The 14475-nt window shown below is 35.4% G+C and overlaps 1 protein-coding gene and 1 pseudogene across 5 annotated transcripts in view; one reads left to right on the forward strand and one right to left on the reverse strand.

Moving 5' to 3' along the window:
* Window positions 1-14475, forward strand: part of Zmym4 (zinc finger MYM-type containing 4) — a 150081-nt gene that overhangs the window by 27561 nt on the left and 108045 nt on the right. The window contains exon 1 of one of the 5 annotated variants that reach the window (XM_071617667.1): window positions 6465-6539. The exons of 1 other annotated variant lie outside the window; for it this stretch is intronic. The gene's annotated coding sequence lies outside the window, so the exon portion shown is untranslated. Of the gene's footprint in view, window positions 1-6464; window positions 6540-7962; window positions 7984-14475 lie in introns of those variants that run through there. 3 more of the 5 variants (XM_071617666.1, XM_071617661.1, XM_071617662.1) reach the window with 3 other exon arrangements.
* Window positions 11530-13607, reverse strand: LOC139707236 (serine/threonine-protein kinase Sgk1 pseudogene; annotated as a pseudogene).

Here is a 14475-nt window from a genome sequence, read left to right on the forward strand (position 1 = left end):
TTCAGAATGTACATAATTAAAATGATCTACGAATTAATGACTGAATTACCTAAGTGAGCAAATGCAGGCAAAAATTAATAACTTCAACAAAGAGATAATAGAGCAAATACAGACAACCATTGATCATACCAACAAAAAGATAAGGCAGCAAATACAGGTAGCAAAAGATCACTTCAAGAAAGATTCAAAAAATAACAACAACAACAACAACAAAACCCAGAAATCCTTGAAATGGAGGAAACAAACAAAATAAAAAACAATAGAAAGCATCTCTAACAGATTAGATCATGTTGAAGATAGATCCTTAACTAATGAAGACAAAATATACAACCTTGAAAATAAAGTTGACCACACAGTGATGATGGTAAGAAACCATGAACAGAACATCCAAGAATTATGGAATAGCATCAACAGACCAAATCTAACATTTAATGGGGTAGAGGAAGGCACAGAGATTCAAACCAAAGGAATGCACAGTCTCAATCTCTTCAATGAAATAATATCAGAAAATTTCCCAAACATGAAGAACAAATTGGAAAATCAAATATAAGAGGCTTACAGGATACCAAATGTACAAAATTACAACAGATCTATACCAAGGCAGTGTACAGAATAAGGATAGAATTTTAAAGGCTGCAAGAGAAAAGAATCAGATAACATATAGGGGGAGACCAGTTTGTATCTCAGTAGATTTTTCAACCCAGACCCCCCTCAAAGCCAGGAGATCCTGGAACAGCATATACCAGTCTCTGACAGAAAATGGATGCCAACCAAGAATCTTTTTTTTTTTTCCCCCCAGTGGACACAACATCTTTATTTTTTAATTTTATGTGGTGCTGAGGATTGAACCCAGCGCCCCGCGCATGCCTGGTGAGCGTGTTACCGCTTGAGCCACATCCCCAGCCCACCAAGAATCTTATATGAGCAAAATTAAGCTTCAGAAAAAATGACAAAATCATGGAATTTGCAGGGAAATGGATGGCATTAGAGCAGATTATGCTAAGTGAAGCTAGCCAATCTCTAAAAAACAAATGCCAAATGTCTTCTTTGATATAAGGAGAGCAACTAAAAACAGCAGGGAGGAAGAGCTTGAGAAAAAGATTAACATTAAACAGGGACGAGAGGTGGGAGGGAAAGGGAGAGAGAAGGGAAATTGCATGGAAATGGAAGGAGACCCTCATTGTTATACAAAATTACATATAAGAGGATGTGAGGGGAAAGGGAAAAAAAATCAAGGGAGAGAAATGAATTACAGTAGATGGGGTAGACAGAGAAGAGGGGAGGGGAGGGGAGGGGGGATTGTAGAGGATAGGAAAGATAGCAGAATACAACAGTCACTAGTATGGCAATATGTAAAAACGTGGATGTGTAATTGGTGTGATTCTACAATCTGTATACGGGGTAAAAATGGGAGTTCATAACCCACTTGAATCAATGTATGAAATATGATATGTCAAGAGCTTTGTAATGTTTTGAACAACCAATAAAAAAAAAGAAAAAAAATTAAGCTTCAGATTTGATCACGAAATAAAAACCTTTAATGATAAACAAAAGTTAAAAAAGAATTTACAGCAAGAAAGCCTACACAAGAATGCACTACAGAACATTCTCAGCAAAATATTCCAGGAAGAGAAAATGAAAAACAACAATGAAAATCAGCAAAGTGAGGAACTACACTAAAGGAAAGGCCAATCAAAGGAGAAACCAAGTCAAGTTAAAAACCCAAATGTCTGGGAATACAAGTCATATTTCAATAATAACCCGAACGTGAATGGCCTAAACTCATCAATTAAAAGACATAGATTGAGGGACTGAGGTTGTACCTCTGTGGTGGAGCGCCTGCCTCATACGTGTAAGGCACTGGGTTCGATCCTCAGCACCACATAAAAAATAAAATAAAGGCTAAAAAAAAATAAATAAAGACATAGATTGATAAACCATTAAAAAACAAAAAAATGTCCCAACAATATGCTGCCTTCAAGAGACTCATCTCACAGGAAGAGACATCCACTCACATTGACCATGTAAATAAGCTGAGGTTTCCATCCTTATATCAGATAAAGTGGACTTCAAACCAAAGCTAGTGAAGATGAATAAGAAGGACATTTCATATTGCTTAAGGGATTCATGCATCAATAAGACATAACAATCAAAAATATGTATGCCCCAAACAATGGTGCATCTATGTAAATCAAACAAACCCTTTTCAACTACAAGAACCAAATAGACTACAACACAGTAATACTGCGTGACTGTAGCACACGTTTCTCACCACTGGATAGATCTGCCAAACAAAAACTAAACAAAGAAACTATAGAACTAAATAATACAATTAATAAGTTAGACTTAACAGACATATATAGAAAGTTGCATCATGCAACGAGCGAATACACTTTCTTCTCAGCAGCACATGGATCCTTCTCCAAAATAGACTATATGTTATACCACAAAGCAAGTCTTAGCAAATACAAAAAAATAGAGCTATTACCCTGCATTCTGTCTGACCATAATGGAATGAAATTAGAACTCAGTGATAAAATAAAAAATAGAAGCTACTCCAACACCTGGAGACAAAACAATACGCTATTGAATGATGCATGGATAATAGAAGACATCAGGGAGAACATAAAAAACTCTTGGAGGTAAATGAGAACTCTGATACAACTTTCTAAAACCTATGGGACACTATGAGGGCAGTGCTAAGAGGAAAGTTCATTGCATGGAATTCATTCATTTAAAGAAGAAAAATAAAAATCAACAAATGACCTGACATAGCTTAAAGCCTTAGAAAAAGAGGAATAAACCAACACCAAAAGTAGTAGAAGACAGGATATAATTAAAATCAGGACAGAAATCAATGAAATTGAAATGAAAGAAACAATTCAAAAAATTGACAAAACAAAGGCTGGTTCTTTGAAAAATAAATAAAATTGACAAACCCTTAGCGAGCCTAATGAAAAGGAGAGAGAAAACTCAAATTACTAAAAATCCATGATGAAAAAGGAAATATCATGACAGACACTATTGAAATACAGAAGACATTTAGAAACTATTGTGCAAATTTATATGCCAATAAAATAGGAAACCTCAAAGACTTTGACAAATTTCTAGAGGCATATGATCAACCCACACTGCGTCAAGAAGACATACACAATTTAAACAGATCAATTTCAAGCAAGGAAATAGAAGGTGCCATCAAAAGCCTACTAACAAAGAAAAACCTGGGACCCAACAGATTGACAGCTAAGTTCTACAAGACCTATAAAGAAGAAGAAATACTAATACTCCTCAAATTATTCCATGAAATAGAAAAGGAGGGAACCCTTCCAAACTCAATTCTATGAAACTAGTATTATCCTGATACCAAAATCAGGTAGAGACACATTAAGGAAAGAAAATTTTAGGCCAGTATCCCTGATGAACATTGATGCAAAAATTCTCAATAAAAATCCTGGCAAATTGCATAAAAAACATTTAAAAAATAGTGCACCATGATCAACTGGGGTTTGTTCCAGGGATGCAAGTTTGATTCAACATAAAAATATCAATAAATATCATTCATCTCATCAATAGACTTAAAAACAAGAATCATGGTTATATCAATTGATGCAGAGAATGCATTTGGCAAAATACAGCATACCTTCATGTTCAAAACACTAGAAAAACTAGGGATAGTAGGAACATACCTCAACATTGTTAAAGCTATATATGCTGAACCCAAGGCCAGCATCATTCTAAATGGAGAAAAATTGAAAGCAGTCCTTCTAAAAACTGGAACAAGACAGGGATGCCCTCTTTCACTACTTCTGTTCATCATAGTCCTTGAAACTCTAACCAGAGCAATTAGATAGACAAAAGAAATTAAAGGGATAGGAATAGGAAAAGAACTCAAACTATCATTATTTGCTGAAAGCAAGATTATAAGAGTATCCAAAAACTTCATCAGAAAACTTCTAGAATTAATTAATGAATTCAGCAAAGTAGCAGGATATAAAATCAATATCCTTAAATCAAATGCATTTCTGTACATCAGTGATGAATCCTCTGAAGGAGAAATTAGGAAAACTACCTCCAAAAAAATATGTGGCAATCAACAAAAGAGGTGAAAGACTTCTAGAATGAAAACTACAGAGCACTAAAGAAAGAAATTGAAGAAGACCTTAGAAGGTGGAAAGATCTCCCATGCTCTTGGATAGGCAAAATTAATATTGTCAAGATGGCCATGCTATCCAAAGCACTATACAGATTCAATGCGATTCCAATTAAAATCCCAATGTCAATGCTTATAGAAAAAGCAATCGTGAAATTAATTTAGAAAAATAAGAGACCCAGAATAGCTAAAGCAATCCTTAGCAAGAAGAGTGAAGCTGGAGGCATCACAATACTAGACCTGAATCTATACTACAAAGTTATAATAACAAAAATGGCATGGTATTGGCACCAAAATGGACATGTAGACCAGTGGTACAGAATAGAAGAGACAGAAACAAACCCACATAAATACAGTATGTCGTACTAGACAAAGGAGCCAAAAACATACATTGGAGAAAAGAGTCTTTTCAACAAATGCTGGGAGAAATGGAAATCCATATGCTGCAAAATGAAACTAAATCCCTATCTCTCACAGCAACTCAGAGTGGATCAAGGACCTAGAAATTAGACCATAGACCCTTTGCCTAATAGAGGAAAAGTAGGCCCAAATCTTCATCACGTCAGATTAGGCCCAGACTTTCTTAACAAGACTCCTAAAGCACAAGAAATAAAATCAAGAATCAGTAAATGGGATGGATTCAAATTAAAAAGCTTTTCTCAGCAAAAGAAACAATCAGTGAAGTGAAGAGAGAGCCTACATATAGGGAGCAAATTTTTACACACACCCAACAGATAGAGCACTAATCTCTATGACACATAAAGAACTCAAAAAACTTAACACCAACCAAACAACCCCATCAATAAATGGGCTAAGGAGCTGAACAGACACTTCATAGAAGAGGATATACAATCAGTCAACAAATGTATGAAAAAATATTCAACATATCTAGTAATTAGAGAAATGCAAATCAAAACTAAGATTTCATATCCTGCCAGTCAGAATGGCAGTTATCAAGAGTAAAAACAATAACAAATGTTGGTGAATCTGTGGGGGAAAAGGCACACTCATACATTGCTGGTGGGATTGCAAATTGGTGCAACCACTTTGAAAAGCAGTATGAAGATTCCTTGGAAAACTGAGAATGGAACCACATTTTGACCCAGCTATCCCACTCCACAGTCTATACCCAAAGGACTTAAAATCAGCATTCTGTAGTAAGGCAGCCACAACAATGTTTATAGTAGCTTAATACACAATATCAAAACTGTGGAAGCAATCTAGATGTCCTTTAATAGATAATGGATAAAGAAACTGTGGTATATACACAACGGAATTTTACTCAGCATTAAAAGAGAATAAAATTATGGCATTTGCAGGTAAATGGGTGGAGTTGGAGAATATCATGCTAACTGAATTAAGCCAAGCCCCCAAAACCAAAAGCCGAATTTTGTTTTATCTGATAAATGGTTGCTGATCCATAATGGGGGAGGGGGGCACGGGAAAAATTTAAGAACTTTGGGCAAAGGGAAGGGAGAGGAGAAGAAGATGCAGGTTTGGTTCAGCCAGCCCTTAAATTTGCAATTTTATGAAAATAACTCATAAAATTTACAATTTTATGAAAACAACATAACTTTAGAGTTATGGAGCTGGGACATCTAACCTAAATAATTCTTCCCCTATAAAAGTTCAGGAAAATTGATTTTGCATGAGGAGAAAATAAATAAAAATTGAATTCCAAACAGTTATTTTAGGGAAAAAAGAGTAAGAAACAGAACACTATATCTACAGAGAACTAAACATAAACTACTATTCTAGAGGGTCACTTGGTCTAGGCATAAAGTCCTTTTCTTACTTGAGTTTCATGAATATTTTGTTGCTCCTTCTCCCCCCCACCCCCCAAATCATTGTTGTGGAAGCTTCAGGCAATTGTTTTGACCTTATAAAAAATTGGTCTCTTCATCAGTATACATAGAGGATTTTTTTCATTTTCTTTTAAATCTAATAATTACATCTTGATGGAGATTATTTTGAGTTGGATTTATCAGTTATGTAGTTCCGTTCGAGTTTTTTTTTTCAAATTTTCAGAAAATGTAGCCACCAATCTTATGATAAATTCCAAAACCTATTCAAGACTGGGCCTATGTGGTTCTGATTATCTTGATGATGATTATTAGTTTTATCTTGCATTTCTTATGCCTATACCCCATTTTGTCTAATTGTTGTGGACTTCTTTCAGTTTTTGTTTACATCCTTTGTTAACTAACTTTTACTATAGCAAATATTTTTACATCCTTCTGGTCTAAGAGATGTCTTTAATTTCCAACTAGGTTAAGTCTTTTTTTTTTTTAAAAAATATTTTATTGTTTTTTAGTTTTCGGCAGACACAATATCTTTGTTTGTATGTGGTGCTGAGATTCGAACCCGGGCTGGGCCGCATGCATGCCAGGTGAGCGCCCTACCGCTTGAGCCACATCCCCAGCCCCTAGGTTAAGTCTTTGCTTATTCAATAACATAGCATTTTGTTTTTTTTTCCATGCTAACATTCATGCAACTTTGTAATTCTTTAATATCCGTATTCCCTGCTAGCCTATCAAAAAAGTATAGGGGTTTTGTTTCATTTTCTGATGTTTTAACATAATGACTGGAACAGTTTGTGCCTAATATGTAGCAGGCAACTATTCAATAAATATCTGCCTGATTGAAGCAGGCATGTTAACCACATTTATCCTTGGGTAATTTATTTTTCCTTATCTCTAAGATGAGAGATCTGTGGTAGCATTAAATTATCTTTAGAATCTATTCATCTTTGGAATTCTTTCATAGTATGTAATGAGAGTTATAGAGACTAACTGAATTTGAGTATAAAAATGCACATCATAAAGTAGGTTACAAAACACTGTACATTTGGGTCATTAAAAACATGATAGATATATATTTACTTAGTGTTAACACAGTTTAGAAATCCTCAGGGTGTGAATACAGTGGGAAAATCTTCACAACTTGGTAAAAATGTGACTGACACCAGATAGGTATGGATTGCTTAAAGAAACTGAATGTATTCATTTGTTAAATGCTCTCTTTCTGTGTGTCTACAATTGCATGTGGTATTAAATTTTAAGGCAGGAATAGAGCAGCTTCTGTATGTAATGCAATACAGTGGCATATACAAATATATTGTATATACAAACTACCTGTCCCATCTTACTTTCTCAAGAGTCCAATTATGGAGAATTTTCAGAGTTTTAGGTTCTATATCTCAAAATTGGTGATTAAGCTAATCTTTATCCTGGTTGCCTGGACTTGTCTGCTTGGTATTCTGCTTAAAGATGTAGACTCATAATGAATTTTTGTGGTAAGAATGAATGATAAAGATAGTTGCTCTTGGAATATTCATGCAAAACATTAAAACCAAATTAATGTCATAGTAGATTGAAGGATTAGAGCAGGCATCCTTGTTTGAGAAAGGAATAATGACAGAAACAGAAGATAATGGTGTGTTAGAGTCATAAGTGAATTTGAAGAAATGGTGGATGGGTTTCAAATAGATTCTCAAGTATAGATGTAACTTTCTGACAAAATAATGGATTCCACACTCACTGAATCAGAGAACTGAAAGAAACAAGGTGACCTCATTGTATATATTTTATGTCATCAATGTCTTTGGTTACCTACCTACCCACTCCCACTCCCTCTCTCTCTCTCTCTCTCTTTTTTTTGTATTGGGGATTGAACTCAGGGGCACTTGACCACTGAACCACATCCCTAGCCCTATTTTGTTTTTTTATTTAGAGATAGAGTCTCACTGAATTACTTAGCACCTTGCTTTTGCTTAGGCTGGCTTTGAACTCGCGATCTTCCTGCCTCAGCTTCCAGAACCACTGGGATTACAGGTATGCACCATCTTGCTTGTCTGGTTATATATCTTACAAGCTTGGAGATCTATATGAAAATTGGTATTTTAGTAAGCTTTATTCTTTCTAAATTTAGCTTTTTTCATTGATATACAGAAGGATTCCATTTTCCTTAAATTGTAATAACTTTATATTTGCATTACTCATTCAACAAACATTTATTTTTAAAATTATGCTAGGTATTGTCTTAGGTTTATCTTGTAAATAGTTTACCTTAGGAAATTGTGCAATAAAAATTTTATTAGCTGGAATAATTTAGTCTAATAGTTGGCTTTGTAATGATCACTTATATCTGTATAATGATTATATGTGTTCTTTTTTAAAAGTATTATTTAGTTGTTGATAGACGTATATTTATTTATTTATTTATCTGTGGCACTGAGAATTGAACCCAGTGCCTCTCACATGCTAGGCAAGCACTCTACCGCTGAGCTACAACTCCAGTCCCTGATTGTATGTGTTCTCATGGGGAGTTACACATACTTTGTAGGTTATATTGGTTCATTTGATTCTTCTAAAGCCTTATAATTGGGTTGGGGTTGTAGCACTGGGTTCCATCTTCAGCCCACATATAAACAACAAGTAAATAAATAAAGATCCTTTGACAACTTAAGAAGAAAAAAAAAAAGCCCCTTATGGTTGGTTGGTTTGTTAGTATATTTTGGGTTGTTGGAGGGCAGATGCCGGCTATATACCGCTTTATCATTTGAGATCTCAAAACAACATATTGTTCGGATTTACTCATTTTCCATGTAATTCTATGAGAGAACTGTATTTGAGTGGCATCTTCTAAATAAACTTAAGTACTTTGTAGATACTTTGAATATTCTATTCTACTTTATTTTTATTATAAAGTCAGCATTATTGTAAATGGTTAGAAAGATTGCAAAATGCATAGAGTATACCTGCTCATACATTTATTTATAATTATGCATAAATTTATCTTTTTTTTTTTAATCAGTCTTTCTCTTTTTTTTGGAGTTGAACCCAGGGCCTCACACATGCTAGACAAGGGCTCTGCCACTTGCCACTGATATAACCTCAGCAGGGTTTTTTTTTTTTTTAATATTTATTTTTTAGTTGTAGTTGGACACAATACCTTTATTTTATTTATTTTTCTGTGGTGCTGAGGATCGAACCCAGGGCCTTGCATGTGCCAAGTGAGCGCTCTACCGCTGAGCCACAACCCCAGACCCCCCCCAGTAGGGTTTTTTAAATGATTTTGAGACAGGGTGTTACTAAATTGTTCATCTGGCTTTGAACTTGCAGTGCACCCTCCTCAGCCTCCTGGGTTGCTAAGATTATAGATGTATACCATCATGCCTGGCTCATTCATTAAATTAATTATTAACCTAGTACTTGGGATCGAACCTAGGGCTTCACATATGCTAGGCAGGTGCTTTCCCACTGAGCTATACTCCCAACCTATATTATTTAAATTAAAGCATATTAAATTTTTTTATATTTGCTGTATAGTTATATGAATTATAAATAATAATTTGGTGCTAGGGATTGAAACCAGGGCCTTGCACATGCTAATAAGCACATTCTAATAAAAATACTATAGCCCCTATATGAATTTTAAATACAGGTATATAGATTCTTCTGAATGTCATCGTAAACACCGTCGGGCTGGGGTTGAGGTTCAGCAGTAGAGCGCGCACCTAGCTTGTGCGAGGTCCTGGGTTTGATCCTCAGCACCACATAAAAATTAGTAAATAAAATAAAGATATTGTGACCAACTACAACTAAAAATAAATATATTTTTAAAAATCACCTGTTTAATCACCTGAAAAAGCTCCATCATGCTAACATTCATACTCATATGTTCCATTCCATCTTAAACCACTAGTAAACCATTGTAGTATTCTGTTATTATATTTTTTGTTTTTAAGAATGTCAAATAGTGTGTAACATTTTGCAACTTACTTCTCAGAAGTAATATTATATGTCTTCAAATAAAATTTAGTGAATTTGGAGGGTTGTTTTACTCTTCCCTTTAATGTCATATTACATACACAAATATTGAAAAACCATTATATGTTATTTTTATATTCAATTGTTATTAGATAAAGAACTCAAGAATAGTCTATATTTATAGTTATATTTATTTAAATAGTTACCACTTCTGTTGCTTTTCTTCATTCTTGTGACCTAAATTTTCTTCTGACATCATTTTACTTTTTTATTAATGTCTTACTTAGCTGTTCTTTTAGAGCATAATCTGCTGACAACAAATACTTGCAATTTATGGGGCTGGGGTTGTAGCTCAGTGGTAAAGCGCTTGTCTTGCACATGTGAGGCACTGGGTTTGATCCTCAGCACCACATAAAAATAAATAAATAAAGATATTGTGTCCATAAAAAAATTAAAAATACTTGCAGGTTAACTTCATCAGAGAATATCTATACATCATATCTATACTTATTCCTAAAGGTTATTTTCATTGCATGTAGATTTATTAGTTGACACTTCTTTTCTTGAAGCACTTTAAATATGTTTTTCTACTTTCTTTTGGCATCTAAGGCTTCTGATGAAATATCCATAGTAATATTAAGTAATATATTATTTTTCTGTTAGTATACTAAGTCTTTTCTTTTTTAAATCTTTAGGTTTCAACAGTTTGATTATAAGCTTGGTATAACTATAAGTGTTATCCTTTGATACCTTACTCTTGTAAAATATATAGCAGGAAATCTGCCCATTGCTGTTTTTTTTAAAAAAATATTTTTCTAATTACACATGGACACAATATCTTTGTTTATTTTTATGTGGTGCTGAGGATTGAGCCCAGTGCCCCACGTGTGAGAGGCAAGCGCTCTGCCACTGAGCCCCAGCCCCAGCCCCAGCACCCCCAATGCTGTTTTTTAGTATATAGTTCAGTAGTATTTAGTACATTTACACTGTTGTACCATCATTACCATTATTCATCTCCAGAACTTTTTACCTTATTATTTTTAAAGTCTATACTATAGAATTCTATAGTATAATATGTATTAGCAAATTGTTTTGATATTTATCTGGCAAAGGTACTTCCAGTAATTTTTTATGTTTATAAATAATGTGGAAATACAAGAATTTTTGAAGGTAAGCTTTTGTTTGTCATTTTTGTTTACAGTGATAGTTTTAGAGGTTAGGATATTTGTAAAGAATGTGAGTGTTCTGGTGAAAATTAACTCTTTTTTCTATTATTACTATTGCTATTTCTTTTTTTGTTTTTGTTTTTGTTTTTGCAAATATCTTTCAAGGTTTTATTGCAAACCAAAATTTGTTCATTGCACACAAAAAAAGTTGTGTGGTAGGAAGGAGGGATTGTACATGTTATAACCATGTTAATTACAGTACATTAAAATGGTGGTTTACATTACAAATAAGCCTGTAAGTTTAAATATACTAGTGTTATAACCCAATGTACAGACTTTCTTTATACAATACATACAATTATCAGGAATGCCAAAAAAAAAAAAAAAAAAAAAAAACCACATAAATAATGCCCATTTTACAGGTGACATTTTAAACAATGAAAACACCAAACGGCTTCAATTGGGGCATTGGTCCATAAAAACCCTTTCTAAAAATAGAAATATTTGTAGCAGCAATGCTTTCTTATAAGCATCTGGATGCAAGTCATTGCAAGACCATTTCAATAAATTTTAGTTATTAACAATATCTTACAAAAAAACAGTCTACACATAAAATTTATCTTCCAAATATGGAAGAAACAAACAATGTCCCACATTGTAGTGTCCTGCAAGTGTCACATTGATGCTTATAACAAAATCCATCTGTGATCAGGCATACCACACTCATACCATTGTTCACATAGTATATCCACAAGGAAAAATAAAGAACTGAAACACTCTGCGATAGGAAAAGCTTTGGAGCTAACACGATCTCAGCAGAAAAGGCACATTTCAGAATATTCCTTATCACAGCCCAGACAGACCCACAGAAGATCCTTCTTAGATCAGCATCTTCCTCCTAACGAGATCGTTGCATCTGTCTAGGGCGGGACGCTAATGCTCATTTCAGAGATAGCACCACGTTGGAAGGAAGGATAAAAATGAAAACCTCACGAGCTCACTGAGAGGAGGGTGTGCTCTTTGAAAAGCTTCCAGCAAACAGTGTGCAACAGGATTGCCAAGCTTCCAGAGATGTGCAAATTCTCTTTTAAGATGTCCTGTCAGCTGGCAGCTCTGCCCAAAGGCTAACTAAAACATTTAAAACACACATGAAATCCTTCAAAACCACCCCTAAGACTGTTCAGAGGAAAGAGTCCATGGGAGGTGCATATGAAAAGCCCAGGAATGCCTCAGCAGCTTCCTTCACGCTGGCTGTGATGAGGATGCTGTCAGGGGACCTGCTGATGGAGTTGGGGACAGGCTCTTCGGTAAACTCAGGATCGAAATGCCGCAGGTCACTGGGCCCACTCACATTTGGGTTAAAAGGGGGCGTTATCTTCTTATTAATGAGATCATCCCAGTTAATCAGAGAGAAGAAGATGTGATTCTTAATCTCCATAAAGTCGTCCTTGGCACCGAGCCTCTTTGTCCTGTCCTTCTGCAGGAGGCCCTCCAGGAGATGTCTTGCAGAATTTGTGATATTTGGTTTCAACTGGAGGGGCTTGTTCAGAATGTTATCGTACATCTCGGCTGTGTTTCGGCTGTAAAAAGGAGGCAGGCCATACAGCATCTCGTATAAAACAGCCCCCAGGCACCACCAATTCACCGTCCTGTCATAAGGCTGCTTATGAAGTACTTCGGGTGCAAGATACTCAGGTGTGCCACAGAAGGTGGACATCGTGCCATTGTGTTCAATGTTTTCCTTGCAGAGTCCAAAGTCAGTAAGGACAATGTGTCCCTGTGAATCTAGCAAAATATTCTCTGGTTTTAAGTCTCTATAAACGATGTTCAGAGAGTGCAGGTAACCCAAGGCACTGGCTATTTCAGCAGCATAGAAGCGAGCCTGTGGTTCTAGGAAGCAGCGCTCCCTCTGGAGATGGTAGAACAGCTCTCCTCCATTAATGTAGTCTAGGACAAAGTACAGTTTGTCGGCAGTCTGGAAAGAGAAGTGAAGGCCCACCAGGAAAGGGTGTTTCACATTCTTCAGTAGAACATTCCGCTCCGACATAATATGCTTCTCCTCCTCCTTTTTCAGGATTGCTTTTTTCTGCAAAACTTTGACTGCATAAAATGCTTCTTCTGCCTTGTGTCTTGCTAGAAGAACCTTTCCAAAACTGCCCTTCCCAATTACTTTCAAGAAGTGAAAGTCAGATGGTTTAGCATGAGGATTGGATGATGGGCCAAGGTTGATTTGCTGAGAAGGACTTGGTGGAGGAGAAGGGTTGGCATTCATAAGCTCGGGCTCCTGAGGTTGGGAGATTTTCAAAATGGACTGAACTTCAGGGTGTTTGCACGCATAGGAGTTATTGGCAATCTTCTGAATAAAGTCGTTCAGGCCCATCCTCCTCTGTTTCATGAAAGCGATGAGAATCGCTACCATTCCCCTCATTCTGGAGTAAGTGAGGGTGCCTCTAGCAGCCTCGGTTTTCACCGTCATTGCCACCGACAGAGCACAGAGAACCTAGGCTGACGGGAGACTGGCTTGGCCAACCGCTATTTCTTTTTTTCAATATTTGTGTTATAGTGGCATTGTCCAGTAATCTGAACTACTTGGGAGGCTGAGGCAGAGGATTATAAGTTCAAGGCCTTGGCACCTTATCTCAAAATAAAAAAAAGTCTTGGGATGTAGTTCAGTGGTAGCACACTTCTGGTTTCAATCCCTGGTATCACTGGCCCCCCCCCCCCCATTGGATTGAAGTATACTGTGTATCTTAAATATATATATCATATGATACCAGGGCTTAAATTTTTATTTTATGTGTAGCAAAGTGATATATAATTATTTACAATTTTGAATATTGCAAAAGTATAATAGATGTTACCAATTCCTGTATACACATATAATTAATGAATATTCTTGGTTTAAAGTATGTTTCGAATCCCTGTAGGTTTTTTTCTTCTTTTAAATGAATAGTAGTGAGCTGGGGTGAGGTCTTGGCTTTGATCGCCAATGCTGCAAAACAAGGGAGTTCCTAGTCTTTTAAATGTGTTTCCAAAACAGCATGTTTAGGCTTTTCATAAATTAGAGTTTTGAGAAACATGTAATTGAGAATATCTAGTTTCTATAGCTAGGAAAGCAGTGTACTTACTAGTGTGAAATATACTGATAACTAAGCCATATAGATGATTCGTTACATTAACTTTAGATGGAAGTATCATGTCTACATTCAGTGAATTGTTTATTCAAAAAGACAACTCTTATCTAAGATGAATGATCCAGAAATGCTGAGTTTTTATATTTCTTAGATATAAAAGAAAATATATATTTTCTTTTTTGGTAACTTTATAGATAAAACACCACACTAGTAATTAAGTGTGAGAAGTAAGAAATATGAAAACGTAGTTAAAA

Source organism: Marmota flaviventris, chromosome 10 (genome assembly GCF_047511675.1).
Source record: "Marmota flaviventris isolate mMarFla1 chromosome 10, mMarFla1.hap1, whole genome shotgun sequence".
Taxonomy (NCBI): Eukaryota; Metazoa; Chordata; class Mammalia; order Rodentia; family Sciuridae; genus Marmota; species Marmota flaviventris.